At 38.4% G+C, this 24418-nt stretch overlaps 1 long non-coding RNA gene across 2 annotated transcripts; it reads left to right on the plus strand.

The window, feature by feature from the left end:
- Nucleotides 1–1080: 1080 nt before the first annotated feature.
- LOC103163238 lies at nt 1081–16155 on the plus strand. Of its 2 annotated transcripts, none has more exons than XR_003484797.1 (3): nt 1081–1153; nt 4481–4672; nt 13332–16155. It is a non-coding gene; the product is annotated as an uncharacterized LOC103163238 (long non-coding RNA). The 2 variants fall into 2 exon arrangements; XR_003484798.2 differs by having other exon boundaries at nt 1116–1153; nt 4477–4672.
- Nucleotides 16156–24418: the final 8263 nt, after the last annotated feature.

The raw sequence follows: 24418 nt of genomic DNA on the forward strand, positions 1-24418 counted from the left end.
ATGATGTGTAGTAAGTAAACTCAGGAAGGGTGGCTTCTTAGTCCATGTTCTGATTCCCCTCCCCTGCACCCCTTCTAGCCCCTCCCCCACCTCCTCTCTTCTCCAGATCAACTCCTTTCCCTTAAAAAATAAATTAAAATAAAAAACAGGCCACCCAGAAATATTCACCAAACACAGCATGACAGGTTATAGTAATACTAGGTGCAAACCTAGTATCAAGTCTGGACAAGGCAACTGGGTAGAAGAAGGTGAAGGGTCCCAAGAACAGGCAAAAAAAAAAAAAAAAAAAAAAAGTCAGAGATACACCACACTACCATTGCTAACAAGAACACCAAGCTATACAACCATAAGTTGTATGCAGAGGACTTAGCTCATAGCCTTACAGAGACCATGTTTGTCTATTCATGTCTCTGTGACCTCCTGTGAACCCTGCTTGCTTAATTAATTCTGTGGAGCATGTTCTCATGGTGTCCTTGACTCCTCCGGCTCCTACAATCCTTCACCACTACAGGGTTTGCCCTGTCTCTGCCTTGTGTTGGCTGGGGGATGGATTGTGTGTCTGTTTCTATCAGCTGCTGGATAATGCCCCTCTGGTGACACCTGGGCGAGGCACCAGTCTATAAGCATAGCAGAATATTATTAGGATTAATTTCATTGACTTTTTCCCTAGTCCTGTTTGGTTCTATCTTGGGTCTCTGGGATGGTCTGCCTCTGGTAAGGCCATCCAGGCAGTGTCAGGCATGGTTCTCTCTCTGGCCCATGCCTCAAGTTAGACCAGTCATTGGTTGGCCACCCCCACAAGTTCTACATCATCATTACCCCAGCACATATTGGAGGCAGGACAGATTGTATGTTGAAGGTTTTGTGGCTGAGTTGATGTCTTGGTCCCACTGCAGGGAGCCTTACCTGGTTATGGAAGACGGCTGGTTCAGGCTCCATAGCTCCAATGACTAGGAGAGTTCACTAGGGTCACCGATTGGGGAAGTCCTTCTGTGTATATGTCTCTCTTATTGGTTAATGAATAAACACTGTTGGCCAATAGGGAAGCAAGATAGGTGGGACTAGGAGAGAAGGAGGATTCTGGGAAATGTAGTAAAGACCAGAGTCACCATGTGATCCAGGCAAGAGAGAACTCATGCAGCCAGTGTCCTTGGTAAGATAAGTCTTTATAAAATATATAGATTAATGGTTATGGTTGATACTTAGGACAGAGCTAGCAAATGAGAGATCCTAGTCTTTGGGAAGCAGCATTGTAACTAACATAAGACTGTTGTTTCCGGAGCCCTAGCATGGCACAGGGTCTCTGGCAGCTGGTAGAAAGTTACCTTTACAGGTCACGCTCATAGATTCCAGGGAATTTCCACTGAACTAAGTTTCTACATCAAACTCCTCAAATGCCATCCACCACAATTCCAGTTATCTCATCCAGTACTTTCTCCCTCAGTCCCTCCCACCCACTCCCTCCTGATCCCTTCTGTTCTATCCCTGTCTGTCCCAAGTTCACCTGAAAAATCTATTCTATGTCGCCTTCCCATGGAGATCCATGTGTCCTCTCCTGAGTCCTCCTTATCACCTAGCTTCTCTGGGTCTGGGGATTGCAGCATGACTATCCTTTACTTTGCAGCTGATATCTCCATATAAGTAAGTACATACCATGTTTGTTTTTCTGGGTCTGCGTTACCTCACTCAGGATGATTTTTTTTTTCTATTTCCATTTATTTGCCTTCAAATTTCATGATGTCATTGTTTCATTTTTTTTTTTTTTTGGTTTTTTGAGACAGGGTTTCTCTGTGTAGCTTTGGAGCCTATCCTGGCGCTCGCTCTGAAGACCAGGCTGGCCTCAAAGTCACAGAGATCCACCTGCCTCTGCCTCCTGAGTGCTGGGATTAAAGGCGTGAGCCACCAATGCCCGGCTGATGTCATTGTTCTTAATAGCTGAGTTATATACCATTATGTAAATATACCATGTTTTCTTTATCCATTTTCCAGCTGAGGGCCATCAAGGTTGTTTCCAGGTTCTAGCTATTACAAATAAAGCTGCCATGAACATAGTTGAGCAAGTGTCTTGAGGTAGATTTATTCCAGGTTTTCTGAGAAACTGCCATATTGATTTCCAAAGTGGCTGTACAAGTTTGCACTCCACCAGCAAGGAGTGTTCCCCTTGATCCACATCCTGTCCTGCATGAGTTGTGTTTTTGATCTTAGCCTTTATGACAGGTGTTAAGATGGAGTATCAGATTTGATTTGCATTTTCTTCATATTCAAGGCTTCAACTACTATTCTAATGGCTCCATCTTTTTCTAGATTTGTACAATAAAGTTTCTGTGTTTATACACTGAGAATAAGTGGACCTGAAAGGCTGAAAGAAAATATGTGGTAACAAAGACATGGCCAGAATAATCAATATGAAGCCAGCCAAAGCAACAACAACAAAAATTCAAAATGAGAGCTGAAAAGTAATGAGCCAAACATATAAGCATAGTCTCCAGGATCTCTTAGAAGTATGTGAGAAGAATATACATCCTTATTATTTGCAATGTGGTCTGAAATTAAGTTTAGATATTATAGGAAAATGATTCCATTAACAGCCTGAGTAGACCATGTACTGATACAGAACTCTTCACCAATTCCTTGGCGCTTGGGAGAATGAATATATCTCAAAGTCTATAAATGATTCTTGAAGCTTTCATCCACAATTTTTTAAAGAATGTATGTGGACCCTTTACTAAAAAAGTAGAAACCTGGTAGGAAATTTGCCATTTCTACATTACAGTTAAGTTCTACTTGAACTTAGCAAAACCTCCTGGGGAGTTGCAATGTATTTTTATCTGAAGCTACCATGCGATTGTTACTTGTATGAGTGAGAAATTCCACTGAAAAGGAACAAATAATCCATAAGTTGTCCAGCATTAGGGTAACTATAGGAGGCTAATTCTACAATAAGGCATACTCTTTAATAATACTCTTTAATTATCATATTAAATTAATGGCAAGTTTTGTCTTGATGTATTTGTTTACTTTCATTAAAGACAACACAAAACTGGCAGTTTTACTAGACTCACTGGATAATTTTGGCACAAATTAGTATTTTCTTTCCCTAAATTTTTAGGAAGGTATGACTTTTTAATAGAAAAATTGTCATAGTTTTTAGTACCATGGTTGAAAAAGTACAAAATAACCACGATACAAAAGCAAACAAAACACAGCCAGCTGCCTTTGCTAGAATCACAGTGGTGGCTGCATGAAAGCACAGATGTTTGGGAGTGAAGGGCAACAGGCCAAGGATGAGAACTAGATGTCTATTTTTGATGAAGCATGGAGGGATCAAGGTGAAGAAAAACTGGTTATAGGAGCGGCCTCTCCCACAATCTGAAGTTGAAACTTGGGTCAATGTTAGTATTTGAAGCACATGAATATATTCTGCTCAGGTTGTTTGATATCAATCCTGTTTAAACCTCTCCTTGTACCTCCCCCAAGCTTTCTTACTCTTTCCCCACACCATCCAGCTTCCCCCTGGACTCTCCCATCTCCTCAGTAACAGAATTGTTCTTTATCAAGTGTTCAGTTAGTTTCTTAGGTGATTCCCCACAAGAAATTTTGCCTCCTAGAAGAAAGGATAGTAATTTAAGATAGCAATACTGAAAGTACAAGCATCAATAAAATTAACCAAAATCCACGTATTTTCACAGAGCAGGAAAATATTCTGAAGCATACTGAAATGTATTCTGTGTTATATTCTGTTGCTGTTCTGTATTCAGATTTTTGAGTTTGGCATGCAACAAGTGTTTAATAAATAGAAAAGAAAGTCATCAGATACTAGAAGACATTAGCAAAGGCTTTGGAATCAGACAAACTTATCTATCATAATGTTAAACTAGTAAGGCATTGAATTTTTGATTCCTTACCTAGTATACACTTGGAATATATGGCCAATATATTAAACAAAACAAAAATTTAATGAAGCCAATGATAATTTTAACATGTTTTTCCTAAAACATGAAGAACAAATAACATAGGAAAAGTGTCACTGGGCAATAACTCACTCTGTTATAGCCCCAAGTACATTTTAAAAACTTTGTTTAGTGCAGCGGATAGAAGCTAGTGTCTTGAATATGTTAGCCAAGCAACCTTACTACTGAGCTACCTCCCAAAACCTAAAATCTTTGACCACATCTAATTTACTACTGTATATTATTTTTTTCAATTTTGTGCTCAGCTTTTCATACCAAAGTCAATTTCTGCATATTGATTCTAGACTTTATGTCTTATTTAATTTGATACCTTTATTGATTTATTCAATATTCTTAGTGGGTGAGGACAGAATTTCATTCTGATTATTATCACTTTAAAAAATAATTAAACTGAAAAAGAATCATTACTTAGTTAATGAGAACCATTATTTTCTAGGATAACAAATAATCTAAAATGCTATTTTCTTCTGATTCTTTAAGTTAATACCAAATGCTATTGAACAAGACAGACATGATCTTCCATGAGAGGAACCTGGGAAAAGCCGATGTTCTGAAGTCAGAAGTTAAGCAATGTAGGATCACACACCAGCCAACTTTACAGAAAAGTCAGATCTGACAGTCTCCACATGCAAATCTAAATGAAGAACAGAAGGTAAGAAAGGTTATCCCATGTGGAAGGAAGAGCAAGTGCAATGCAAAAGGTAGGCAAAAGCTCCAGGTATTATAAAACACCAATTTTCTGATTAGCACCTTGGATGAGGTGGTGGTTGAGGTTAGCAGCACAGGGAAATCTCAGATATTCATGGTTCTGCATGCTGGAGGATTTTTTCCATTTTGTTCCTATTATGATATAAAGTAATTCAGAAAGTTGCCAACAGAGATGTAGCTCCTACTCCAGCATCATGTCTGCCTGTATGCTGGCATGTCTCTGCTTTCCAAATGCTGGGATTTTAGGTATTCACATCACACCTGGCTCTAGGCTTTTCCTTAATTCCCTTTCAGAAGCTGGAAACACAGCTGGGTGGAATCTTGCCCTGGGGTTACTACTTCATTCCATTTCTTAATCTGTTTATCTCCTTGAACACAGAATTTAGCTCCATTCCACTTTCTGGTGCTCCTTTTCTCCTCAAATATTACATTTTGTATTTTTCCTTGCTCAGCTTGTGCCTTTTGATTATAAATCTTTATAAGCATGAACACTAGTAATTACACAACAGAGTCTATACTAGGCTGTTTTGAGATTTCCTTTGCCAGTAAATTATTTCAAATCTCTTTATTTTAGCCTCAGGCAGACTTTTGGGGCATGGGCAAAAATAGCGGCCATTTTTATTCACCAAAATATCACAAGAAAGACCTTTAGGCAACATACTGAAATTCTTTTCTTCTGAAACCTTTTGATCCAGCCCCTCACAATTCTAATTATTCTCCGCATCACTTTCTTCCATACTTTTGTTAGCATAGCCCACTAGACAGTGCTTAAACTATCCCACTGCTTTCCTAACCTGAAATGACAAAAATCCAAATTGCTCCAAATAAGAACATGGTCAGACCTATCACAGTAACACCACAGTCTATGGTACCAACTTCTGTCTTAGTTAGTGTTTCTATTGCTGTGAAAAGACACCCAGGACCACAGTAACTCATATAAAGGTAAACAATTAATTTGGTGGCTTTCAGTTTCAGAGGTTTAGTCCATTATCATCATGGCAGTACAGGGCAGTGTGCAAGCAGACATGGTTTCTGAAGAAGGAGCAGAGAGTGGAGAAGGGGCTACATCTTGATCCTGCAAGGAGTAGAAGTAAACTGAGATACTGGGTGATATCTTGAACATAGGAGACCTCAAAGCCCACCTCCACAGTGATGCACTTCCTCCAACAATGCCATGCTTCCCAATAGTGTCATTCCCTATGAGCCTATGGGAGCAAATTACATTCAAACTACCACAGTGCCACAATTCCACAGAGATTAGAGAGGCAAACTTCTTGTTTATTGAAAAAAATATATTAAATACAAGTCTAAACAAAACACCTCATACCATCTCCACTATGAGGATTTGAAGCACAACTCCAAGAGTGGGGTCCCTGGGCAAATACTCACAGACATAGATTTTGGAATGTTGGTCAAAGGTTCAGGGATCATCAACAGCACCCCAGCATTGGAAAATATAGTATATAGCCAGACTCCTTTCTCTAGGGATGAGCAAAGTAGCTAGCATAGAATTTTTTTTATTGAAATGCAAAGTCAGAGTGGTAACATACCACCATGTTTTCAGGCCAGTACTCGCCAATAGAGCTCCAAGAAGTAACAATGCCATGCAGAGACTCATGGTCTCATTTTGTCAAGGGCCAATAGCATTGGCCTGAGATTGCTTGTAATAGTTTTGGGCAGAAGGCAACATTTGGCTCTACCCTAGTGTTGTGGAATGTCTGTGAACTCTGGGTATGGCAGTCTTAACAGCCTTAGTAGCCACAGATACATCATCATATCCTGAGTCTGTTATTTCCATAACTCAAAGATACTTTTGCAGAAAGTTTAAGTTTTTAGGTATCCTAAGAACTAAGATAAGTAATATAACCATTATGGACTTGGGACAAAGCTGGGGTTGGATCTCTCTCTAGTGCTAGAAGAGTGTTAACCCTTCTGTCAATTTTACTGAAAACCTGGGCTTATATCTCCCTCTAGTGATGAAAAGAAAGAAGCAGGTTCGGAAAATTATGGGTTGTATAACATTTCAGCAAAGATGGAATAATAAATCCAGATTACTAATACTACAGCAAATATCTAATATTTCAAAGGTTCAGCTGCCTAAAAACCAAGCTTCAGGAACTTTCAGGAAGTGATGATCTCAGCTAAGTATCAAAATAACCTGTCAGAATCAAGCAGAAAGAAATGTATGTGCTAAGTGATCAGAGCACATAACATGGGTATTATGTGCCAAGAAACTTGGTGGGAATCAAGGAAACATCACAAAGTAATTTCAACAATACAAGATTTCAACTTGATTGATAGAGACAAAAATGTGAAAACCAAACAGAAATCCTTGGACTAAAAAATATACTTAGCTGATTTAAAAGTGCAATAGAAGGCAGCATTAGCAGAATGCATCAAACGCAAGAGAGAATCAGTGTGCTCAAATACAGGCTACATTAATATGTTAAAAAGTAGGTGACACAAACTTAAATTTGGAAATCAAAAAATGTTAAATATAGGAAACATAACAGTTTCTACTTTTGTTCTGGGAATTTTATGCATCTATCTGCTAAAAAGAGCATTGAAGTCATATGATAAAGACATGGTGCTAAACCACTAGAGTTGGGTCCAGATAAACTATAGAACTATCCTTCCCAAGTCTCTAAGGGTAGAGTTGATATAGTTTCCCCAGAGAAGCGGCCTCACATTTGTTCTTGTAATTTTAATAGGGACATACAACTCCTGATGCTTATCTGGTATAAATCCATGATAATTTTGTTTTGTTTTAAATTGGAAAAATAAATCCAGGTTCTTCCTCCCTTCCTTCCTTCTTTCCTCCCTCTCTTCATTTCTTTCCTTCAGTTATTCTCTGTGGATTTCACATCATACATCTCAATCCTATTCATTTCCCCAGCCCCCCAATCCACATTTTGCCCCTGCAATAACCCCCCCACCTGCCACAACAAACCAAAATAAAAGATAAAAGAAAAAAATATCTCATCATGGAAGCTGTATTGAGACACGGTGAGTCACACAGTACACACCTTCAGTTATATATCACTACTTGCAATGAGTCAGTCTGGTTCAAGGCCTCTAGCTTCTGCTATCCTATCGATGCTGGTCCCTCACTGGGACTCCTCTTGAATATCCTGTTGTTGCCCTGTGTGTGGAGATCCTGCAGCTGTGGGTCTGAAGGACCTGCTCCTTCACATGCTGCAGAAGATGGGATGGATGGGATGGATGTAGGGGTGAGCCAACTCAATGCCCTGGTTCTGGGCCTGGGTGCTTGCTGGCTTGGTTGCCTTGTCAGTTTTCCCTCATCTTCACCACCAGCACTACCCCAGCTAGCTCACCCTATTCACCTGCCAGCAAGAGATGGTGGGAGTTCTCCTGTATATGGCAGATAAGGGATGGGGCCGGATCTCTCAGACTCATGATATAGGGGATGGCTCACCCTCTCTACTGTGTTGTGAGGGTGAGGTGCAAGGCCTGCTCTTTCTAGTATTGTAGCCTATGAGATGTCAGGCCAGCTCTCCTATTTTCATGACCTCAGGGCCAGCTGTCTCATCCTCCGAAGGTAGTGAGGGGTGGTGGAGGGGCATCTCTCCCTCCCACATTCACCATATGGCAGTCGAGTGGCTTGGCCAGACCTTCCGTAGTCACCTGTGCCCCTGCCAACAGGTTCCTCTCTGTCATTCTGCCCAGGTGAGGTACAGGATCTGCTCGGAGGAGTGCTGCAGCTGGTGAAGGGCAGGACCAGTTCACCCTAGTGTTGTAGCCAGTGAGGGGTGGGGCTGCTTCTGTGCATCCCTAACCTCTCAGCTTTCAGTGGTGTCAGGAGCCATTGACATCAACATGGACAGCAGCTGTGACAAGGGACCAGACATGGCCCTTGGCAGCAGCAGTCCAGGCCTGAACATCGCCATGGCCCCACATGGCAAGCGCCACCCACCTCAGCCCAGTCCTGAGAGCTTTCGCCTCTTCAGATCTGCCTCTCTCCACAGGACATGAACCATTCTGTTTCTCCCATACCCCACCGTCTCCTCTGTGCCCCGGGCAGGTGTGTGAATCTTCTTCTCCTGCTCACTCTTAATGGTGCAGGGCAGGCTCGTGTTTTCTCCTCTGGTATCATGTTCTTCTTCTTCTTCTTCTTTTTTTTTTTTTGCATGCTATGGTTTGCATCTATTCACATATAATAGTATAAGAATATATTGAGGAAAATGAGTATGCATATAATTATATTTGCACATATTCAAGATGTATTTAGATAAAGTACATGTAATAAATTAATTTTTTTTTTACAAATAGATAGTAGTTGGGTACTAAGGCATCATCTTGCCAAAACTGTGTTCGTTTTATTTACAAAACTTTGTTGGCAGCTACTCATTAGGAATGTCTAGCTGGGTAACATTTTTCTAAAATAAGTTCCATCAAATTTAGTAAATCAATACATTCAATTTAAGAATGAGAACTATTTGAGACTAGGGATGAAAATCAGTGGTAAAAGCGATAGCATGCCATGCACAAGGTCCTAAGACTAATCCCTAACATGAAAAATAAGGAAAAACAAAGCAATAAAAACTCCTTTCATTAAATTGTAAATCACCCCCAGAAGGCTTGCTAATGTGGTTTGTAAGCTGTGTTTCTCTCTGCCACATGGTTAGAAGTGTGTTCTAGGATCCAGTCTTGCAATGACACAACATGAATTTTTGATACTAAAGAAACAAAAATTTGTATTCAAAAGCTCCATGATGGAAAACCTTCAAGGATTATTTCAGGACAAAGATGGAACTATTTTACAGGGCTTTTAAATATTATTTTATTTTCTTTAAAAATTTTTTAAGTATAAAATTAATTTCATTTTTCATTCCACAAAAGTTTTCCCTCCCAACCCTCCTCCTGTCCCCTTGGTTTCCCCCCAAGCCCACTCCCCATCCACTCCCCCCAACAGGTAAGGGCTCCCATGGGGAATTGACAGTCTGACACATTATATTGGGGCATGGCCAAGACCCTGCCCCCTGCTTTAACAGTTATCAGGTTCTTTAAAGAAACATCTTTATATCATGCCTTTTTGGTTTATGAAAGGCTGGATCATACAGATTAGCAAACCATTTGAACTGTAAACTGTGGGAAGCGGGAGTTGCAGCTAATATTTTGAGAGCATGGTCATAGCTGCTCTTATTCAGTACCCAAACTTTAATCTGACAGGTCAATGTCCTCCGAACACAACTGTGGTTATTAACCACCTTGGCAGAGGTGAATCTTCATTCTTTTGCTTTGAAACTATCTGGTTTCTAAACTTGTGCCATAGTCTAATATTCAGGGCTCTCCACCATTGCATCACCACAAATGATGTCATACTAGCCTAGTGTTTCTATGGCCTCATTCTAATAAGACCTGATAAGCAGGAGGTGGTGGTCTGTATTCTCAGTGTGTGGATATGAAATACGCATGAAAATTCAGAACTGCATCTTCAGGTGGCTCTAGAAATGCTACAGGATTAAAGCTGCTTTGTCTGTATCTTTATGATACAATATTTAATGACCAGCTGCAGATCTAGAAGGCAATGTGCCCTTCAGAGAACAAAATGCAGCGGGTCACCTAACAGGTGGCTTTGACACCAGACATGATAATGGCTATTCAGAGCGCCACATTCCAGAGAATCTATGAATATGTTACACTACTTGTAAATGTCGTGAATTTTACAAATACAGTTAAGGACTTCAAGTTTGGATGTCTGTCTGCATTCTACAGATAGGCCCAGTCTAATGTGTGGATTGTTGAAACTGGATTCTGTTCCTCCAAACAAGAGAGGATGATAAAAACCCCAGAGAGAATTAAAGAGATACAGTGTGCCTGCATGCCTGTGGTTGAAGACAGGAAAACCAGGAGTTCACACAGGACAGGAAAGGAGGTCAGCCTCTTAACCAGCACAGATGAGGAAATGGACTCTCAACTGAGGCTTGTAGAAAACAAAGTAGTTCCAAGACAACTTGGTTTTAGCTCAGTAACAGTCATCTTATGTTTTCAAATTATAGAACGACATGATAATAATTTTTATTTTATGCCTTCATAATTTTATAAAATTTGTTATACGGTAGGAGAAAAAGAATACTGGAGCAAGATATGTTTCTGAGGCTGGTATAGGTATGACATAAGTAAAGCATTTTCGTTCTAGGGCCTAAAGACTCAACAAATTCAACTCTGCTCTAAAGTATCGGCCGTAAAGAGCAACACTGATAGGCCAGTTGGAAAGGCAGATGAAAAGAAACGTGAGCTGAGAGACAGACTTCTGGAAGCTCTTCTGGCTTTTCTTTGTCTTATTACAACAAGGCTTTTGTTACACAATTGACCATTACACAACTGACATATTGACATTTTGAAAATCAGCTCCTAGGTATGTCCCTGGGCTCTGGTGGAGATCAAATACCTGACCTAGAACAGCATGCTGTTTATGTGACCAATCTGACCTCCATCAAATGAGCTGCTATCTGATCCACCAAATCATAACATCAGTACAGTGCTCCAGTTTCAAATGAAGTAAACGAAGGGGTTTTCAGTGTCCAGTGGCAGAGGACACATGCATGTACACGTACCTCTATACCTATGTATTCTCTTCTTGCTTTGTTCCATCTCCCTTATCCCGAATCTTAACTCTTGGTAAGTCCAAATTCTTAGTAGTTGGTAAAAGCAACTCCCACTGCTCAGCACAAGCCCCTGTTGCATAAGGAACTCTTAAAAGAATCTAGCTGATGATGCCCTCAATTTTGTAGAGTATCTCTCAAACTTCTCCTATAATTTCTGGAAAAAGTAACCAAAGTGGCAAGGTTACTAAAGTTAGGGCCCACATCTCAAAGACAGTCCTCATCTGAACATAAGTTGTTGTACCACGTACCTACCAGCATCATGAGCTAAAGCCAAATTTATAATGCATTACTATTATTTAGCGGATTGACCGAACACCTTGTAGATTTTGATTACATAGAATCCCTGCCTGTGGAGGATTGAAGGTTCTTTATTGCAACATAGACTTGTTCTGGATACGGATATACCTGCCTACACCACCAAGATCCTTCCAGTGTTACTATTCTGTGCCTTATTCCTTATTACAGTGTTCAAATGCAGTATTGCTTCTCTCTGAGAAACTCATTATTTTTCCTGCAAAATAAGTGAGGTGCATATGAGTCAGCAGTCTATTATGAGTCCCATCAGGCAGATATAATGCAGGCTGAGATGACCTCTCCTAGACCTAGTTGTGGGGCTAGTTGGAGAACTATTATAATATTGGAATGCTGCCCTCCAAGATACAAAATAATATTATAGCATTACTTGAACCTTATACACAAGGAATGGAACTGTTTCTTTGAAATCCATGATGAAATAAATGGCTTAGCAATCAAGGATTGAAAAAAACATGATAGACAGATCTTCAGTAACTAGTGCCCTGAATAAGATAATCAAATGTTCTCCCCTTTTTGCATAATTCTTGATGCTGATAGCTTACATACAAAAGAAGAAATATACCCACCAGGAAATATAATCATTTTTAAACTGAAACAGCTCGCCATGCTTTTGCTGAGTATATTCCATCTTACCCCCTCTTCTCTCAGTTTCTTCCCTTTTTTCGTGTCCGTATGAGGCTGTGTCTGTAGGTACATACAAGATTTGGTAACTCAGAAATAAGAAATTATTCTCATTATTCCAATTACAAATTCTAAGGAAAAGATGTCTTATGAATGGGAATCTGACATCTGGGGTTAAGTTTTAGTTCCAATCTGATTAGCAGAGACCAGCAAGCCACTGCTCAAAGGCAGAAACAAAGAGCCATGGAGTTATCATTACCAGTGCAGGCATTGTAAAATGTTCCGGACTCCAATGTTTGTGTTCTTTATCTCACAAAATCTTCCTATCAAAGGAAGATGATGTGTCCCCCAAGTACTTCCTGCTCTTGGATTAATAAGTACATTGGACCAGAAGTCCCAATGCCATGCCTTGCAGAGATTGTATCATTCTCTTGAAGATGTAAGCAAATTCCAAAGAGAATGAGGTTCTCTCATTTCCAAGGCCCAATTTCTTTTTCTTTTTTTTTTTTGTTGTTGTTTTTGGTTTTTTGAGACAGGGTTTCTCTGTGTAGCTTTGGAGCTCATCCTGGCACTCACTCTGGAGACCAGGTTGGCCTTGAACTCACAGAGATCCACCTGCCTCTGCCTCCCTAGTGCTGGGATTAAAGGCATGTGCCACCAACGCCCAGCTTGCCCTATATTTATATAAGTATCTCTTCTCCATTCTGTCTTAATCCAAGGGTAAGGCTCAACTGTTCATTTTTTTTTAGTAATATCCAGCAAAAATAAGCATTCACATGTTTTATTCCTTGACTTTAGATTTTAGATAGATAAATAGACAGACAGACAGACAGACAGACAGATTTATAGATTGTATTGCAGACACCAGCAGTCCTACTGTAATCTTTCTAAGGAGATTTTTAATAAGGTCCCCAGTAACCAGGGCAAGCAAGCTGTTCTTTAGTGACACATTCATGAGGGGAAGTTCTAGGGATGAGAAAATAAGATAGGAAGGTTGAGATCAGAAGTTCATATGTAAGCTGATGGCTTATGCCAAGTGAGTTTATATAAGAAGTGCAGCATCTAATTTACAGCATCTAATTTTCAGGGAGGAAATTGGACAGAGTCACCAGAGAGCAACCATACAATGGAACAAAGTCAAGAGGAAACCAACCAAGCAATGTTGCACAATGGGAACACAGGACATGTCAAGTGTATCACAGATTTAGCCCCACGGGGTTCTTGGGACTCATAACCACAGCCTTTTGGAAGGAAAGAGTTGAATTCCCAGGATCCCAAATCCACTCCCACAAGGACATGGCGCCAGGTCATTACTGTCCTTGTCAAGCACATTCCTGGTTTCAGACAAGGAAGTACATTCCTTCTCCATACATCAGGACTTCGAAGAAAGCTTTGCATTGGCCTAGCTTCCAACACACTAGCAACCTTCCATTCATGTATTTATTAGCTTATTGTTGGTCAGTTTCAGTCAAAAGCTAGAAAATAAAAATTCACTCAACAATTTTGTTCATTCAGTACAACTTAGGAATCTTAGTTGATTACTTTAATGACCATCTTCATATGTAAAATGTCTGTTGAGTTTTTATTACTTATTCTTTCTTGTATTAATTTCTATTTCACTGTATTGCTATATACACCATCTTCAAATTCAAAAACATTATTGAGCTTTATTCTAAGAGAAAAGCTACTCTATAAAAACATTTCAAATTATTAAGTAATTAATGACAAGACAAATATATTAAATGATGAACGTTCAGATGGGTGATTGATCATGAAGTATTGGAATAATTTCCTAAGTCTTATCACAATAATTAAAGTCTTAAAATGAGAAACATCAATGGAGTTAATGCCATAATAAGAAGACAGAGAATTTTAATCCAAGTATGTTTTATCCCAAGTTCATGCCCTCTCAAGGAAGCAGGATTGTTTCCAGATGTTTATAGGGATTTTGCTCTCTGTGGAAACTTCTTTATGAATCAGGATTCATGTATTATTTACAAGAATCCTGCAAAGAAAGCAATGATGGTATTTTAAAAATTGATATCTAGTTATGGTACAGTATTGAAAAGTTTTGAAACAAGATTTCCTATGTGTAAAATGAAGCATTTAAGTTGAATTGTTTGAGTGGCCATTTTAAGTTATAATTTTAAAGAACTATATTAAGTTATCTATCCTCCATTTTCTCAGTATGAAAAATGTATCTTGCTTCATGAGCAGAACTCTTTCTAGCCACCTATGATATGATATTTATGTATGTGCATGTAGATAATCAAATAATGCACATTTTGATGTACAATAGCTATGTACAAGAGCTTGGTGAGTATGTCTTGAAAAATAAGTGATCTTATATGACTTAACCGTATAATTTCTCTTTTAGAGAGAAGTGCTTTAGAGCCTACTCTATTGATTGGTGCAATTCAAAGTTCAAACAGTTTCCTTTATTATGGAAACACCATTTTATATAGGTGAAAGTGAAATATAAGAAGCTTTGCATTTCTTTTTGTTGGTTCTTTGTTTTCTGTTTTGCTTTGCTTGAATATATCAAAACATGAGCATAAACTTGTATATTTAGAAAGTGGTTAGTTACTTCTATTTATACCATTATTGCTCCAATAGGCTTATATTGTCAAACCAGTCATTGTACTCTGTAGGGTTCACAGTTGGGTGATGGGTTTGAAAACAATAATGACTTTGCTTTCCAATGAACTACATGTGTAATTCATATAAACTTACACAAACTTATAAACATATATTTCATAACTTCTATATAGACAAAAATATAAATTTGATTTGAGAAATTCATATGAAAAATTTAGCTGCATATCTTCTTTGTCCCTTGCCCTGGTTGTGTATTCAAGCATCTGTACATAGGTTCGCTGTATGGAGATATGCTACTCTACAGAATATTGGTCATTTTGTAACAGCAGTTTGACTGTCTTTCTAAAGGGAAATAAATTAGTTTTCACTGATATGATCAGAAAATCTGATAGTACTCTAGTATTTTCTTTTACCAAATAATAAAAAATATAGTAAGCCTAAAAATCAGTATACATCCTGCTAGCTGCTGAAGTTTATCTTACTCTTTAACTGTTCATTCAAATACCATTGCTGTAAAAAAGACAAGAAACTTAATTTCTCTTGAAGCACAAAAAGAAATCACAGATGATTACATAATAATCTGAATATATCCATGAAATTGAAATAAAAACAAGAAATTTCAAGCAATGGGAGGAAAGTAGTCATTAAATATTTTCAAGCATTCGTTTCCTTATGTGCTTATGTTTTCAACTTATCAGTATGAAAAAGTGGATCAACCAACTTCCTTTATAATATGAGAAGCTGTTAAGTTTTTAAGCTGATTTGTAAATTAGAATGCACTAGATGTAAATGTTATTGGCAATTAAGGTTGCTTATTTGCCTTCCTCATTTTTTTTTCCAGTCGCAAGCATTATCTTATAGATAACATCATTTTGTGGAGCTAACTGAAAATGAGAAGTGGGGAAACAATTTTACCAGCTAGTGTGATTAGTAGAGACACATAATTGCCTGCCTATTTACTTTGAAGTTGTCATTTAATGAAGTGTTTCTAACTAAAACTCTAATGGAGAGAAATTCCTAATTTCTTTTTAATATTTCCCTATGTCTACTAACGTAATTTAAAATAAATTTGAATACTGATTGCTAAATTATATTCTTTCCCATCAGCAGAACATCAAATTGTTTCTCTTTATAGACATCAAAACAAATCACTTAGGATGTTACATAAAATAAACAGCCAATCATTAGAAGATAATCATAAGTCCAAATAAAATGCCAATTTTATGTATTCATTTGAAATAAATGTATATTTTATGCTATATTAATATACTTATTTCTTGAAAGCTATTGACTTTTGTGTATTTCTGCATTGTTACTGCTAAAAATTATATTTAAATAAAAGCTTGTCATATAAACAAATGCAGCCACTTCTTATTAGCTGTGGCAACAAAGAGAACATAACTAACAGCATTTGAGACACCTGCACCGTAAAGCAGCACCTGCAGACTAATAACTAGTACAAAATGTCAAAAGTTGGAGATACAGAAAGTCTATCTAACAAAGTCAGTGATAGACAAAGGAGTGGCTTCATTACCCTTGTTTGGGCAGACAATACTTATCAAACCATTATCTTCTCTCTGGTTGGTTCAGGACATGCATCAAATGTGGTGTCTTCTAATTGACCAAATAATCACATTACAACCGTCTTCCTCATTTCTCCGCAAGAGGCCCCATGACCATTTTGCCTTGGCCACCTACTTGACCCCACTTTCCCCAACACTAAGAGGTTATTTTACTTCTATTTTAAAACTTTATGTCTTGGGTATCTTCTTCATTTTTTCTTAACATGTTATTTTTTTTATAAACTGCATTAATAAAGCTTACCTTCACCTGACTCCTGCAAGAATCTTCATCCTTAATCTTCACTAGCATGAGACAAAAATCTTTGCAGCCACTTTCCCAGGTCCATCTTTACAGTCACTGTCCTAGGTCCATATTTGGTGAACATGAGTGTCTGACACCCTACATCCTTGGTGCATTCACAAATCAGCCATGTCTCACTCAGATACCACACCAGTGGGTTTTATGACTTACAAAATCATTGACCTAGTATTTGGCTTCAGTTTTTCAGATAGTTGCTGTTTAGGATCATGGCCCCAACCTTACTTACTACTGCCATATTTTCTCTTTTTCTTACATGTGTGACCTACAAGTACTGTAAAAGCTATAGTCGTCACTTAAAACTATGCTAACCTTTTTCCTATGCACATTGATCCTTAGCTATACCCCTATTCCTTGTGTGAAAGATAGGAGACCTGAAAGTAATCTCAGTAAGTTTAACGCCTTATATAGCAGTCTGTTTTGATTTTGCGCATCTCTAGTGACCAAAAAAAATCTTTATTTATTGAGCAGAAATCTGACTCCCTAAGAACATCTCTCAATTCCCGTGATCCTATATTATCTCCTGGTACTGGACTAAAAAGGCAAACATTCCTTTCATCCTGTTTCTTATTTATTTCTGAAGATGACTGCATTGACTTTGACAGCCAGAAAGGATGGGAAATAGAGTTTTGGCATGAATTCCAAAGGCTATTACTCTGAAGAAGATAGTTATAGCACATTAACAGGGACAAAATACAGAAGAGGTAAAGAAAAACCATGAAACAAGTTTACAAATGATGTATTGAAGATGAAATGTTCAGGCTTTAATGCTAATCAGCTCTACCTCTTTAAGAGACAGATTCTGCCCCCTGACAACAGTCGGGGCACGCACAGGGACATACTACTTCACCCATCAGGCATTAAGGCCTGCGTGAGGACTCTGCATGCATGGAACCTCAATGCGGATGCACAGTCTTCCCTTTAAAAGTTCTAATTTCCCTGCTTTGCACTTCTCTCTTCTCTCTGCTTCTCTCTCTCTGCCTCTTCTGTCTTCCTCCCTTCACTTCTCTCTGTAGCACATGGAGGTCAGCCATTAACTTTGTTTCTCTTCTCTCTTCCCTTTCTTCTCTTTGCCTCTCTTCTCTCTCTTCTCTTTACTTCTCTTCTCTCCTCTCTTTACTTCTCTTCTCTCTCTGCCTCTTCTCCTCCTCTCTTCTATTTCTCTCTCACTCGCTCTCCGTGACATAATAAACTGGTTAATGTATTCTCTTAGTCTCATGTCTCATCTTGCATCCCTTCTTCATTTCTAATTTAAGCAAAGAATTCTTGGAAAATAATGTTACAACCAGGGAAGAACTTGCCAAGCAGTCACTCCTATGTGTGCTTGATCAAAAAGTGATTTCAGAACAAAAAAAATCAGACTACCACCTAAATGGAGAAAAAAATAATATTTTTTGTCACTATGAGTTCCCTGTCCAAGGCCACCTACTTATTAGCTACCAGAATACTAGGAAGCAGTCTATGATAGAGTACAATGGACAAACCTCTTATGCCTAGGTGGTGCCGTTGGGAAGAGCTGACTGCTATGCTACGTGATGACTTAGGAGGCTTCAGGTGAACAGGATGTCTAATGTGACTGTATGGTCCCCAGAATAAAATAAAATAAAATCAGATGGCATTTTGGAACATCAAAGTGAATGGAAAATGGATCTTCTTCTAGCTCAGACCTTTACTCTTTCTACATCTGAGCAGTATTATGAGAATAGACCCAGGACAGGGGCAAGCCAGTCTACTATAACCTTCCTCTTTCACTGTGTTCATAGTGTGCAGGGCGACAGGCAGAGGAGCAGAGATCAGTTACCATTACTCACCATTTTAAGGACAGTGACAGAATACTGGGGGGGGGGGTCATTAACATCAGAAGTATTACCAAGAGAGGCTAAACTCCCACAGTCTGTTAGGGCAGAAGGTGTCCTACCATATCTCAGAGTGTTGAGTCAAGGTGGCCAAAGTAATTGAGGCACAGTGGGCTCTTGAATGCTGCTTTCACTCTGTGAATGGTGAATAGATTTCTACAAATACCTCTTGAGCAAGATAAGCAGGAAAGAGTTAACCTTGGCTGTGGGTGCTTCCCAGAACTAGGTACCCATCAAAAATCATCTGAAGGTTCCCCAGAGCTACACTAGGCCCATCCTGCAATTCCCAGTCTGCAGAAATTTAGAGATCAGTGTAGGCCCAAGGTTGGACCCAACAGCTGTTGGAGACTTTGCAAACATGCAACAGCAAGAGACCAGTGATCCCATGTGTAAGTCTCTCCAACTTCCTGCACCCGAGAACAGAGAAAACTCAAGAACTGTCATTGATCCTAGCTATATGTTCAGAATTACCCAGTTGTCCCACATTGGCCAGATCTGATCTTGTGAAAAGGAGGAGCAAGTCAATCAGAAAGTCGGGACCTCAAAGATGCCTTTTTTTACAAAATTTAAGGGGCTAAGAAGTTGAGAAGGAGAGGGCTCTTGCTGAGTTTACCTCAAGTCCATTTTTAGTATCTCGGGTGGTTAGTTGTTTCTAATGCATGCCAGCAAATAACAGCTGCAAAGTTCTATGATACATGGGTGGATGTGACCAACATGCATTGCATATATGTACTAAATTTTCAGAGAATAAAAAATGGCATCCTAAAACAAATGATAATCAACACATAAAATATAAAAGATGACTCAATCCATCATCAAAATTATCATCTCTACCCTTCCAAAATTTATAATAAATAACTTACACTCACTTTTCTTGGGACCACTTAGATTGTTAAAGTGGCATCTGAAAATGGCTCCTAGTCAGTTATGATCTTTGGGGTGGATCAAATGTGACAGCTTAAACTTATTTGAACATTAGTTACCTCTATTAATACATTTTGATATCATTTTTACTTCACCATCAACTATGATATGATGAGCAATTACTGTTTCAACTTGATTGCTATTACTATCCTGTAATATCCCATAATCAATTTTAGAATAGTTTAATGTACAATTAGTATTTGAACCTGTAATTACTTTCTTGGCATATTTCATTAGTCATGTTAGATTAGTTTCCTTGATGTCATTGTTGACTGTAGTTAGTTTATGTATCTAATAAGCACATAGGATAATATAAATGACAAATTTCATGTTAAACACAAGTTAAGACTAATTATTTGTAATAAATTGTATGTTAAATGATAAATCACTTGTGGATGAACTGGAAAAATTGCTGTTGGATAAAGTGGCTGCTATACAAGTGTGAAGTCCTCGGAATCCACACTGAGCATAAAGATACTTGCTTACAATTCCAGTGTTCAGAAGGCAGAAACAACGGGTAGATTCCTGGAGTTCCTGGATCAGCTAGTTTAGCCTGTCTGTTAAGCTCTTGGCCAATGAGAGATACTGTATCTAAGAAAAAGTATAAAAAAGAAAGATGGATGACTCTGAGGACTAATGCCCAAGGTTCTGGCCTCCCATACCTGTGCACACATGAGTCCACACAGTCACTTGGACTGGCATCTACAAGCACACACAACATAAGAACTAAAATAAGGGTCTGGAGAGATGGCTTATCAGTTAAAAGTACTTGTTGCTCCTGCAGGGAATGTAAGTTCAGTTCTCATCATGCCCATGGTGGCTCAAAATATGCACAATTCCAGTTCCAGGGAGTTCGATTTACTTTTCTGACCTTCACAGAACAGACACCAGAAATGACATAGTACACATGCATATAGGCAGGCAAAACATTCATATATAAGTAAATAAATAAATATAACTTTCAATTTATTAAAAAACAAAATAAATTATCAATATGTAAGTATTTACATTAATAATGAGTATATTTATAAAGATTTACATACTAGTACACATGTATACATATATGTAAATAAGTATTTGAGAAGATAATGTGAAGTTACACCATGTTTTACTACATCTATTAAAATAGAGACGATAGATAAGGTAGTAAACACAGCTTCAATTTGTATGTAATAACCAAAGTTTCTATCCTGAATATAATAGATGGTGCATTTGAAGAACCCAATACTATTTAATGTTACATTTCATTTAGAATTACTGACATTAGAAAAATACTTCTTGCATCAAGTTATTCCATCACAATGAAATGAGGTTCTACTTATTATTCAGGCAATCAGTCACCTACTGGTCATAAAACATCCCTATCTGCTCCCTACGGTTAGCTATGTTTTATTAGTACCACCTTGTAATAGCGGGTGCTGAGATATCTTTGTCATTGCTTCAAATTAAGATGTATCTGAGGGCTACATGAGAGTGCCTGGAAATTGGGTAGTTAAATCATCCTTGAGAAGATTTACCACATAACAACTCATTATTTTCATTCTCCGCAAAGGAATCCTCACAAAAGCAAAAGAAACAGGAAAGATGTCCCATACTCCCTTCAATGTAAAATAAATCAGCATGTTCTATATTATAAAAGATGATTATTATTAGAGGCAAAACTACATCTATGTGCATAAACCTTAAAATACTATATCACATATACATGTGATTTTGAATATAGTATTTTCAATTTAGCACATGGCAGAGTGGTATTCAGTAATACCTTCATCAGCATTAAGGACCATGACTAAACCATGAAATGGCCTCTCATGCATGAGTCTGCATTCTTAGAGTATTTTTTGAAAAACAGAATAATTTCAACAAAACCCCAGGGAAAAATTAAAACATGACAATAACTCAAAAAGCAAGAAACACACACACACACACACACACACACACACACACACACACACACACACATTCTTCCCAAACAAAACAAAATGAAGAAAAATGCCTATGGAAAGGCCACTGAGTTTGTTTGGGTTAGTTATCTATCTACTCCTGGACATGGAGTGTGGTTAATATATCCAGTTAGAATCCATTGAAGAGAAACAATTGGCCCTTTGCCAGCAGCTATTACTTGCAGATAGTTTCTTAGTTGGATGTGGGTGTCCATGTTCACCCCCACCTCCCCTTGTTGAGATCTCAGCTGGCTTGACCCTGTGAAGGCCCTGTACATGCGGTCAGTCTCTATAAGTTTAGAAGTGCATAGTCCTGTTAACTTCTGGAAGACACTGTTTCCTTGAAGACACAATCACTTCTGATTTCTACAATCTTTCCATTTCCTCTTCCACAAAGATTTCTGATCCCTAAGGGCAAGGCTTTGATATATCCATCCCACTTAGGCCTGAGCGTTCCAGATTTTCTCACTCTCTACCTTGTAGGGATAGAAATTTCCAACTCTTTATTTGAACTCACAAACAAAAGACCAAGAAGTCTGAGGCACATCCACTTCTGTCACTAACAAACTCCAATGTGTAGCTCAATGCAGTAGGACAAAAATACACAAGATAAAGTCATTAATATAGGGAAGATATTTGTAGGGAAGAGGGGGCCTGGTAGAAGTGGAGAAAGAGGTAAAAGACAATGAAGAATCGTAATCAGGACACATTATATACAAGTATAAAATTGTCAGAGGAAGAAATTTATGACTGAAAATGAAAATCCATAATATTTATAACAAATTTGAATAATGGCAAATGCAGCAAAGAAGATTCAGTGTTCAAATAGCAAAATATCTATGTAAACACTGAAAATTTCAAAGAACTCCAAATAACCCACCTTTGTCATCTGCATCAGTGAGCTGAAGCATGACTTCAGACATTAAAAATTGTTTGAAAAAAGACTGAGTGGATGTTAGACAACAAACGATACATAAAGTAATAGTCAGATAAAGTAATAATCAGATAAAATAATAGTCAGATAAAGTAATAATCAGATAAAATAATAGTCAGATAAAGAACTAGTCAGATAAAGGTCCCATACCAAGGTGAACACTTAAGGCTGAGAAGTTAAGCTGCCATTCCTGGACAAGACAACACAAATGTTACAAATCTAGAATCTCCAAAATGTAACAGAATAAGAACCTATCTCTTAGGACTTTTGAAGAAATACCCTGAGGTATCTGAGTAAAAACTACTGGAGTGGTAGGCTATGATGGCACACCACAGATGCTTGGATTCTGACTCCCTCCGGTTTGGATTCTATTATATTACACAGCAAAGGAAATTTTTAGGTATGATTAAACTTAAGGATTCTGAGTTGGGGAGAATATTTTGAATTATGCTGTAGCCCAATGAAACAAAATGTATTCTTGGACAGGCAGGATTCAGGGCAGGGAAGAAATTAAAGCAATAAGCAAGCAACAGGCAACCCCTGGCATCTATGAAAACAAGGAATGAATTCTCCAGGAGGACCACTAGAAAATGTACTCCTGGACATTCTTTTGTTTTACACCTGTGACCCTGAGGTCACAAATCTTGTTTTGTTTGTTTGTTTGGTTTTTGAGACAGGGTTTCTTCGAGACAGCTTTGAAGCCTATCCTGGCACTTGCTCTGGAGACCAGGCTGGCCTGTAACTCACAGAGATCCGCCTGCCTCTGCCTCCCGAGTGCTGGGATTAAAGGCATGAGCCACCACCACCCGGCATCTTTTTTTTTTCGTTTTTAACATAATGTGCTTATTAATGTACTTATTGTTGTGATTAAGGAACTGCAAAGAAGGAAGCAACAATGGCTTATGTTGGTTTACAATGTAATAAGGAATACGGCCCACCATGGAGAAGACATGTGGTAGGAACTGAAAGTGGCTGGTGACAGAGTATCCACAGTTAAGAAACAGACAGCCAACAGGAAGAAAGGCTGACTATGAAAACACAAGGCCTCAGGTTGTGAGCTCCATCTTCCAAGAAGACTCCAAATCCTAGTGGTTTCACAACCTTTCACAATAGTGCTAGCATTTGGAGACCAATGCTCAAGAACAGGCACCTAGAAGGGATAGCATAATCAATCCACAGCAGTGTTACACTTTGTTAAGGTAGTTGCCCTATTTAAAATATCTTGAAGAAAGGAAATAAAATTATGCTAAATTAGCCACAAAAGGTACAATGGCCAGTGTGCCACTGGGTGGTACTGCGGCAATCAGCAGTGAGAAAGAGAAAATCAAATGCCCCAGGGAAACTCCAGGTCCTTCCTCACAAGCATCAAGGGAAGTATATGCATTTTCATGAAACATTCAATTTATAGTGAATTTATCACAACAAAAGATAAAGAAGAATCTTTCAAAGCAATTCAAAGGGCCAGCCATGCGTGCAAAGGAGCACTTACCTATAAAATATGAGTCCAAATATCTCAGAAGAATTGGAGATAGTCACTGGCAGGTATTGCTGTTGGTATATTTCCCTTGAGAGAGAGGATCATGATAGTGGGTTAGTCATGATGGACAGTAACTTTGATAATTTGGGGGTAAAAGAAGAAAGATTAGTTGAAAAGTTTTTGACCTAGTATTTAATGTGAGTATTTTGAAAAGTATCCTAACTCCTCTGTCCAAACTGGATTCTTGGAAGCTGTTTTCAGGCAATACTCCTGGTGACAGCATCCCCACACCCTAAAGAAGACATTGAACTGATGTGATGCAGATATTGGGGGTCCACTGATAAGGACTAGATGCGAGCCCTGTGGAGTCAGGGAGCCAAGAGAACAGGATGCTGCTATGCATGGAAGACACAGAGAATGTTTGATTTTACCAGAATCCTTTTATGGCCAGACAAAGCAAAATTTTTTTTTCATCGCTTAAAGAAGAAATGTCCCTTGTTTAGTCTCTTTGTCTTAGTTAAGTGACTATGAAGCCGCATGGAGCACGACAAACTTTGAATT

This window comes from Cricetulus griseus, chromosome 4 (genome assembly GCF_003668045.3).
Source record: "Cricetulus griseus strain 17A/GY chromosome 4, alternate assembly CriGri-PICRH-1.0, whole genome shotgun sequence".
Taxonomy (NCBI): domain Eukaryota; kingdom Metazoa; phylum Chordata; class Mammalia; order Rodentia; family Cricetidae; genus Cricetulus; species Cricetulus griseus.